The sequence below is a fragment of the Emys orbicularis genome, chromosome 6 (assembly GCF_028017835.1).
Source record: "Emys orbicularis isolate rEmyOrb1 chromosome 6, rEmyOrb1.hap1, whole genome shotgun sequence".
Lineage (NCBI taxonomy): Eukaryota > Metazoa > Chordata > Testudines > Emydidae > Emys > Emys orbicularis.
This window is the reverse complement of record NC_088688.1, coordinates 83887356-83897272: the sequence shown is the minus strand read 5'-3', so window position 1 is coordinate 83897272 and position 9917 is coordinate 83887356. Positions and strand designations below refer to the sequence as shown.

Genomic DNA, 9917 nt, shown 5'->3' with positions numbered 1-9917 from the left:
TCCTAGTTGAGAAGCTAGAATTATATCACGGTCGTAATCCTGGGGTCTAACTCTGCTCTGCAACACCTACACAACTACACTGCCTTCCTTTGGATTTCATGAGAGTAACCAAGAGCAGAATTTGACCTCTTGCTTTTAGGCAACCTCATAGCTTTTTAGGAGCTCAACAGAATAATTTGTTTCATTTTAAAAATAGGCTGCATACTTTGCTTTATAACCATGACAATATTTCTCTAAATAAATACTATGTGCATTTTTAATATGGTACTCTAGTAACCCTTAAACCTGGTTTATTATTAGAGATTTTCTAGACATTTAGAAAATAAACATGGTCATGGAACATTAATCACTGGAGAACATCCCCAGCATTTCACGTAGACTAAGGAATACATTCTGTTCTCACATCTGTGAAACCCACTGACTTCACTGGGCTAAAGCCTGTCCCAAATTATATATTCTTGATCACTCTTTTGCCTTAACAAGTCTGTCTGCAATAATTTAGCCCAAAACTCTCTTTCTGAGGAAATCATGTATGAAGTATAAGGAATCTCATTGTCTTGATCAAAGAGAGATGTATCTGCATCTTGTGAACCAAAGTGTGAAAAACTGATTTTTACAACTGATGTCTGCTGGTTTTGCTTGTCTTGTTTTTGCTTAGACATCTACATTGCACATGGAGAGGAGTCCTTTGTATTCTAAAAATCTGAGTGAATGTAGGACCTGTTTTTCAAAACTATATGCAAAATGTGTGACATTCCTCATCTTCACGTGTAATTTACCACACATATAAATAAGATCTATGTGCACATAAATGATAGGCTTTTAATCAGCTGATTTCACATAAATATGTGTTTTACTCAAATGGTAGTGCTAATTAGGTATGGAGTCATGTGCATTTTTACATGCAATTGTGCACACACTTTTGCATACAGTCCTAGTTCATGGATGGTTTGAAAAGCAGGCCTCAGTGCTGGGATAAAAGGATTTAAAGAACTTGCTTGAACTAGGCATAGTATTGCTTGGTCTTCAATTACCACAGCAATACAGTAAGTTCTTATACCTAAAGATAGATGTCAAATAGACTGGCAGGTTTTTCCACAAGAGTTCTGCCAATTTACTCTAGTCTTTACCTGCAGCACCTTTTTTCCAATCTTTGGCCTTTCTAGGGCAGAGGCTGCCAGTCACGTGGTGGCTTAGTGATGTACACAGTTGTGGACTAAGTTAAAACAGGAACATTAATGTTCACTTATTATAACCTACCAGTAAACTGGGATTTGAATTCAGGTCTCGTGTGTGTCAGGCTAATGCACTAATCTACTACTCTGTTCATCTGCTCCATTAGTCTTCCTCTCTAGAAAGCTGTTAGAACTGTATAGCAAACGAAGTGCAGTCTTTTTACTGTTACTATTTAGATCTATGCATTTAGGAGTTATCATGCAGTTCACTTTGCTAGTGCAGTATCATTCTACAGTGAACATACTGCTATGCACAGGAAGAAAAAGGTGCTTTCGTAGTCAGTGATAGACAAAATCATTCAAACGGTTTTGAAGTGAGTAACTAATTCTGTGCCTGTGCATTCAGCTTTGCAGCCATTTACACTGTGCTAATTTAACTGATTTTATTTTTTAGTTGTAAGTTTTCTCCATTTAGGGGCACTAATGACAATGGATTTCATTAGCATATGTAATATAGAATGCAAATGTGTTTGTATGTGTGCATAATTTCTGGGGCAACTGAATGGTACAATAATTGGTATAATAAATGGAATTTATAGGCTCACCAATTTGTGTCCAACCTAGTTTGGTACCAAAATTAAAGCAGTATCAACTGATGACTTTTCAGTGATCTGCATGAAATGTGGTGGTGGCTTCAATTTGGTTGTTAGTGGACAGGTGTTTATAGCATATAGCTTATTGCCCCATCTGGTGCCCTTGCTGGCAGTCTTAGAAGAAAAGCCAAGCAATGAATGGTGTTTGGAGAACAAATTATCCTGTCATATCAGCAGTGCTCCTTCTAAACAGGGTTGAGCCTTATAGTGTCTTCCACACATGGCACTGGAACTCTGTGAATGGAATGTGTTTTTAAATCCACACTGGCCAGGTAAACTCTTTAAACTATATTAGCCATAGACTACCAAGATGAGTGGGAAGGAGATGAGATAAACTGACTCTCAGATCTCAGTGAAGCCAGGATACTGCTCTCACACATCTTTGTTTTACTTTACCTCAAACTCCAAAGATTTTGTTTGCTTTTAAGAAAGATTCAGCCTGCAAGGGGCATGCTGGGTTCTAGAGCCAATGAGTAAGGCTAGCTGTGCAGTCTCGCTATACATATTTAGTTAGGGATTATTCTGTGTGTACTCCTGTAATTAAGACTTCGACCATGGGTATCTGGACCCTTTCCTTTCTTCCAGCTGTAATAAAAATCTCCTAATGTCCTGGATAAGAGTACAAGTGGGTAAGAATACCAGGTGCTAGGTACCATTGAATTTAACATCTGTAATGCTTTAGTGCTGGCCTTTAATATTATGTGACACCAGGTACTCTACAAGGTGAAACTGGAAGAGTTCATTGATATTTTGAATGCTAAACGGTCATCAGACTTTGAATATGACTGTCATTCAGCAATATGGCTCCACTGTTACAATGTGGTTGCAGTTCTTTAAAATCAAGGTACAGTACATTTCAGACAAAGAACTCTGCACAACTACTGTGATAAACTCTGATAAAAGTAACATACTACCTATGAAAAAGGCAAAGGTTTATTTGATTTGTTTTGTGCATTGAGATAATTTTATAAGAAATGGTTATTAAAAACTGTTTGACAGCATTGCACAGCTTGTACATTGAAATGAACAGTATGTGGCTTGTATTTCAGAAGCTGGGACAACCCAAAAGCTCATTCCAGGTGAAATCAACAAAAGCTGAGAATCATAACTATTTTGCTAATCTGTATTTAATATTTCCTGCAATACAGCTGCCACCTGCTGGAAACAGAAAATAAAGGAGCATGGAATTGCACTACCCTCTACAGGACATAGAGGGTAAATCAAAATGCACACAGTTTTATGACCATGAACTATCCATTTTCTAACAATATGGTAAAGCCTAAAGTTAGTTAAAACTCAATGGAAATTCACTTTATGTAAAGATTGCGGGATTTAGCCCAATATCTTTGTAGTGGTGGCATAAGAGTTTTAAAATAAATAAATAAATAAAACCAAAGGTATAAATTGAAAATTGCTAAAGCAGTTTTTGGTGGATTTTAAGTAAAAACTTTTGTTTGTCAAAATAAACAAATAGCCAACTCATACTTACAGTAATAGGCATGGACTGAAGTCTGACTATGTATACCAATCTGGGGAGAGGGGGGTCACTCAGCATGGGGGCTAGGCTACAGAGGCAGAGCCCTGGTTGGAGTGGGGTCTGTAGCCTAGGGGCCCAGGCTGCCATAATCCAGTCCTGCCTTGAACAGCATTTGCAGAATTTAGCTGGTGGATACAGAAATAGTACTAGCTGGGCTCCTACCAAAAATCAGTATTGAGAGACCTCAGAGAGCAATTCTCAAGGCTGCCTCTTAAAGGGAAAGTTCCTCTCCAGACTTATGGAGACTGCTGGGAGTGAGACCAGGTGATGGAAGTATAATCTTTAATGGTGGGACTCTCAGCCATTCTTAAAGGGGCAATAGATTTCAGCTGGAGATATCATTAACCCATGGTGAGACCACAAAGGGTCAGAAGTGGATAAGCCCAGTGACACAAGATTGGTGCTCAGAAAGGTTGTGGCTAACAGGGTCTACTGTAGGAGAGCTTCCAAAAGCACAGATTCATGGTGCTATCAGAAATAGCTGTCAAAGGAGAACCGCAGTTGGAAGCAGACATCGCCAGAATACCAGATGTCCTCTCAAATTTGGCCTGTAAGGCCAGAAACACACATGCATATGTGTACTCACACTTACAGGTGATTAGGCTTTGATAAGTAGCAGGCATCAGAAGTGATAGTTCATATACTTGACAGGAAACTATGCTGTTAGGGGTGAACAACTGATACAAGCTGTGTAGCTTAAACTTTCTAATGGGAAGATGTTGGTTAGCGATAGATAATGGGATTTTCTTGGCTGTTCAGACAGTCACCGTTCCAAGTTCACCCATCTCTCAGCTGGAAAAAACATACAAACTGGGGAGGCTATAGGGATAGGTATATGGGGCTGGAGGAGGAAAGGAAATTTATACTTGCATTGAATGATGATGTTGGCTATGCTTCATCTTTATGATCTTGTAGAATTCCATAAATATTTGGAGCATCATCCATCTATGTTTGTTGCAATTGCTGTGTCCATATACAGCACTTGTAACTGTCAATTACAGGCTGAGTTGCCTAAACGTCTACCATATGGCAAGATGTGACTGTTTCAGAATTTCTTGTTTGTACAGATTAGCTTTATCTTATTTTGTCCAAACTGTTTCTTTCTCAGTCCCAGCTGCCACATTTGATTGATAAAACAATAGCTTATAGAGGTTTACTGAGGTTTACTGTGTCATAAAAGCTCTCAGCCTTATTGGCATTTCTGAGGCAATCTTGTTCACACCAGAGCATATTTACAGAATGGTGTGCGGCAGTGAGAGGACAGCTATCATCTGTCGGAGCCTCTTGTAATGATCCTACAGAATAGGTGGAAGTGTCAGCAGGGTGTTCTAGTCTGAAAGGTACTTTCGGGTGCAACAACACCAGAAGTTCGCCGTAATCCACCTAGAGACAGAAGACCTCCTCAATGGCTGGATCTTTAGCTAGGGCGAACCCATGGTTATGGGGCAAAATAATCCCCGGGGTTTAGCCGGGAATGGAGGCAGTCTACCCTCCTTCTCTAGTTTAGTGTTTGTTTTATTTAGGGGGGAAGAATATGTTGTGTATTTGGTTGTCATGGTAATAGCACCTTGTTGTTGCTATGGCAACTGAGTTAGATTATTAGGGGATAGCCCAGCCAGTTTTGGCTGGTTTTGGTTAGTTCAGTGCATAGAAATAAATGGCTGCTTTTAAGGTTCACAGCTCTCTGTGTCTCAAGTGATTTCTTCCTAAAACTACTGCCCCCAAGGATACAACAACCACCTGTGAAAAGTTTGGGTTAAGTGACTTGTCTAGCATCACATAGGAATTTTGTGGTAGAAATAGAGAGGATCAAGTTCTCCAGTGTGTCATTCAACTGTAACCATGAGATCATCCTTTTACTTCATGAATGAGGCAAGGGATTTCAGGATGACACACCTTCCAACTCCTACATAGGCAGTGCTTGCTTCGGCAGCACATATACTAAAATTGGAACAATACAGAGAAGATTAGCATGGCCCCTGTGAAAGGATGACACGCAAATTCGTGAAGCATTCCATATTTTTGGAGGGGAGGGATAGCTCAGTGGTTTGAGCAGGGTTATGAGTTCAATCCTTGGGGGGACCATTTAGGGATCTAGGGCAAAAATCTGTCTGGGGATTGGCCCTGCTTTGAGCAGGGGGGTGGACTAGATGACCTCCTGAGGTCCCTTCCAACCCTGATATTCTATGATTCTAAGGCCAGTCTTACTTAGGAAATGCCCAAACATTTGAGTGCTAGACATTGCAACTTTAATATTGTGTGTGTAGCAACTTATATGCCTTTACAGAACAATATTCTCCCAAGAACAATACTGTGTTTTTGTGGGTGTTCTCTCCTTCTCTATGCACCTACTATAGTGTTTTGTTGTTCATTTGCTACTTGTGATATTTAGGTTTTATGCCCACCATCGCAGTGGTTTTGGCTTTGTATGTCTGTAAAGTGCCATACACCCCTGTAGAGCTGCATTAATAACAATGGTAATAGTTAGTAATAAAGTAAGCTTCTCTGGTTTACAGGCTCATATTATAATCCTCCTATGATCCACACAATTTCTGAATTAGTGAGGATCTTGCTGATTTGATGTTATAAAACTGCGAAAAGCCTAGATTTGCTTTTTGCTTAGCATTTTCTACACAATTCTTTAAGCAAATACAAAATAACCTTTTTGCTAGCCAGTCTAATGCAACATATGATGCTATTCGAGACAGAAGTTCTAAAGCAACAGTAGATGATACATGTAAAAGGAATGTAGTGAAGAGGATTGTACAGAAACATTTATTTATCCAGGCACTGAAATGTACAGTACTAGAGTATGGAAGTCACTCCTTTTGTGACACAGGTGTTACAATGGTGGCCAAGTTAAAAGTAGCAAGTTTGGGGGTGTAATATTCAGATTAGAAATACTGTGTGGCTCATACTATGTAAATGGGTCTTACCAAGATGGGACCCTTCTTGCAAAAGACACATTACTTACTTATATACACTAAAGGTCTTATATAATTTCCACTGTAATCAGTGGGAGATGTGCACACATCCAAGGGCAGAATTTAGCCACAAGATTTGCACCGAAATTAATTTACAAAGTGAAGGAAGAATTAACTGTAAGCCCCATGCATCTTCTCTTACAAAGCTAGGTTTTCCATGTTACACTTGAACTTTAACCCTTTACCCTAAATGGCAGGAAGGAAATTGTTGACTAATGTCTACAATTCTGCTAACCCTGTGGTAATGAATTACTGTTAGCCTTTGTGCTCAGTTTGAGGCATAGTGGGTAAATCTCTTCCCTTCTTTCAACTGGCCATGTCACTGCATAGCAGTACAAATACTGCATGAAGTCAGATTGCGATTTATCACCACGCCTTAACAAAATTCCAAAGGACAAGGTGTAACCCAGCTAGCAATCAATGACGCGCTGCAGGAAACAATATTTTATAGTTTATTAATAATAACCTGAAGCACAAATACTTGACTGAAATTCTTGTTGGCAGGACTCCTTCCAAAAAAACCATGGGAAATGTACTTCAATATGAAGCACGTTTCTCCTGATAAACAGTGAAAATTCTCAGTGGTGCCACTGAGATGGTCATAAATAGGCTAATATTACTTAAATAACAAAAAAGTCATTATGGAAAGCTGACATTGTTCTAGTTCTGATTTCCACTACTGTTGTGTACACTGACCAATTTCAAATCAGTCTGCATGGCCAGCTCTAGTTTGTATGGTAGCCCTATGTGCAGTAACGTGTGAGAGCCTATCCAACTCTCTCCTGCACTCCCACAGCCTCTCACTCTTAGGCTCTGATGACTGTCACCTCCTGCCTCATGGTGCCAAAACTCAACATTCAATCTAAAAATTAGCCGTGAGTTGAGGGGGGGTCAGCATTGGATGCTGAGGGGAAAAAACAAGTTTTCATAGGTGTATGCAGATAGAGGCAGCCACCAAAAAAAAAAAAAAAAAAACAGTTAATCAGCCATCTCTATTCTCATATTTCCAGTTTAACTTCACCACTGGCAGAAAGTATAGTAACACATGGTATCGTTACAGATACATACAGACAAAATTATCATATGTTAAGAGATGCTACTTGCAGCCTTGCAAACCTCCAGCTACAAGGGTGCCAAACTGAGTTAATGGTAAATGTAGCAATAGGAAAGTTACAGTGCTCTGTACTTACAGTAAATTAGGGCAGTGTTAGCACGGTGTTTGAGAACTACAAGGATGCAAGTTGCAAGGATGTTATTTTTTTTGGAACAATAACTGTCTCCGGGCCAGAGGCAGAGCTGGTTGAAAATTTTCTGCCTAAAATGCTGATTCAGTGGAATCAAAACATATTGTGGGAATGTGTAGATTCCATCAAAAATGTTGACAGAAATCAGGCAGGCTGAGCAGCCAGCCTATCTGCCTGCCTGAGATACCCGGCTCCTTAACGCTCCTTCCCTCCCACAGCGGACAGCTGGGTTGCTCAGCTCCCCTGCCCGCCTGGCATGCTGTTGGGAAGCCAGGACTCACAGGTTACTTGGGTCCCTGGCATCTCACCAGGTGGGCTCCCCAGGCTCTCCCTGGGCTGGCTGGCTTCCCAGGCACTCTCCTTGCAGTTATTCCTTATACATTCCTCTAGTTTTAAAAAAGACAGTGAATAAATTGGGTACAAAAATAGTAATTTTGCTGCAAATTTTGTAGCATACATAAGCATGAGTTTTTAATATAAAACAAAATTAAATTTTCCAAAAAAGAAAAAAAATAACATATTTGCAATTGGGTATGCAGTGGACATGAAACTACTTTGGAGCTGAATAAATTTACAGTGTGCACTGCTGTCGTTAATCCTGAGAATGTAACAAACAGTCGGTTCACACTAGCATACTATGTTCTAGGGGTGGCTGGTGCATCTTGCTTGCAGCTCTATCCTAAAATCCTGCAAATGCAAATTATTTTATCCTTCAGCATCTGTCTATTAACCTTTTCTTTTTTGGTCTCTGAATTTCATATTCTTTTAATTACTTTGAAAGCTATAGAATGGACGAGTGAGAGAATATAATCTAGGACAATGGGGTCAGTTTGCAGTATTCTAAATATAACCTTTTGAAATTCAGAGCAGTCTATTCTCCTTTAGATGTGAGGGGGGACATCAGAGTTAGTGAGTCTTGTAGCTATGTAGTCTAGTTGTTGGAACACTGAACAGAGTGTTAAAAATGGGCTCTAGGCTTGTCAAAGCCTGGCTGTGAGACCTTGGACAAGTGACTTATGCTAGCAGTTTTAAAGGACCCTAATGGAGTTAGGCACCCAACTCATTTGTAAATCATGAGATTTGGGCACCTAGACCCAGATTTTAAGAGGTATTCAAGTGCCTAGAGATGCAGATAAGTGCCTAGTGGGATTTTCAAACACACCTAGGCACTTAAGTCTGAGTTAAATGCCTAGGCACTCTTGAAAATTCTACTATGCACCTAAATACTTCTAAAAATGTAGCCTCTAGTTCCCTTAAACTCCTTTGAAAATCCCTGCCTCTCTGCTTCTGTTTCCCTATTTCTAAAATGGGAATAATAAAAATAACACTTACACACCTTTGTAGAGCCCTTTGGATAAAAAGCCCTATGTGAATGAAAAGTGTCATTACTAAGCACCGAATGTAACAACACATCCCCATATTAGGGACCAAACTAAAAAATTCAAATCTAGATTTTTAAATAACCCCAAAGTCCAGGGCAGTTCACATTCATCTTTAATTTGTATGTTTCTGTCACCCTTTTATTATCAAAAACAAGTGTTGAAGCATTTCTGTCTAAACCCCTTTGGAGGTTCTCTCTCTCTTGCAGGTTTGTAGCAGTGCTGTGGTGAGGACCCAAGCACACAGGAAAGGATATTCCTCACACGTGGTTAAGCTAGCTGGACATACCATAGACTGTGTTACTTCCTTTCTCACCAGGGCCTTCCGCAGTATAGTGTCCATCAGCCATGTGACTTTTTTTAACCTAGATTGATATTTTCTCTTGGACTTGCATAGTCCCTTTTATTGCTTATCTGTGCCAACAAAACACAAACTGCATCTTTTCATGCATGTCCCTTTATCATACACAGCAAAGAAAGCGGTTCTGTGTGTCTGAGGTACTTATATGATCCTCATGACTAAGCACCTCATAATCTTCAATGTATTTACCTCACAGCTCCCTGTGAAGTAGGAAAGTAGTAGTATCCTCGTTTTATAGAGGAGGAACTGAAACACAGAAGCTAAATGAATTGCTCAAGGTCACACAGGAAATCTGTGGTGGACCAGAGAATTTAATGTGTGTCGCCAGAGTCCCAATCTAGCATCCTAACCACCATCATTCCTCCTTGTTTGAAAATACTAGGGCTTCATCACCGAGTGAAGCAATAGCAGCAGAAGAAGAATGCCATTGCTGAGGATGAAAGAGGAATGAAGGAGGAAAGGGATTCAATGTTTGTTCCTTTCCCTTCCAGCACAGTGCCACGTTATATTTCAGCAGGTCAGATTGCCAGTGGATGGCAGATGTCATTTGCCCATTCATACTGCAATCAACTACTGTCCCAGTC

General features: G+C 39.9%; 1 non-coding gene across 1 annotated transcript; it reads left to right on the top strand.

The window, feature by feature from the left end:
• Window positions 1-5282: 5282 nt before the first annotated feature.
• Window positions 5283-5389, top strand: LOC135880722 (U6 spliceosomal RNA). Its single transcript, XR_010561500.1, has one exon. It is a non-coding gene; the product is annotated as a U6 spliceosomal RNA (small nuclear RNA).
• The last annotated feature ends 4528 nt before the right edge of the window (window positions 5390-9917 follow it).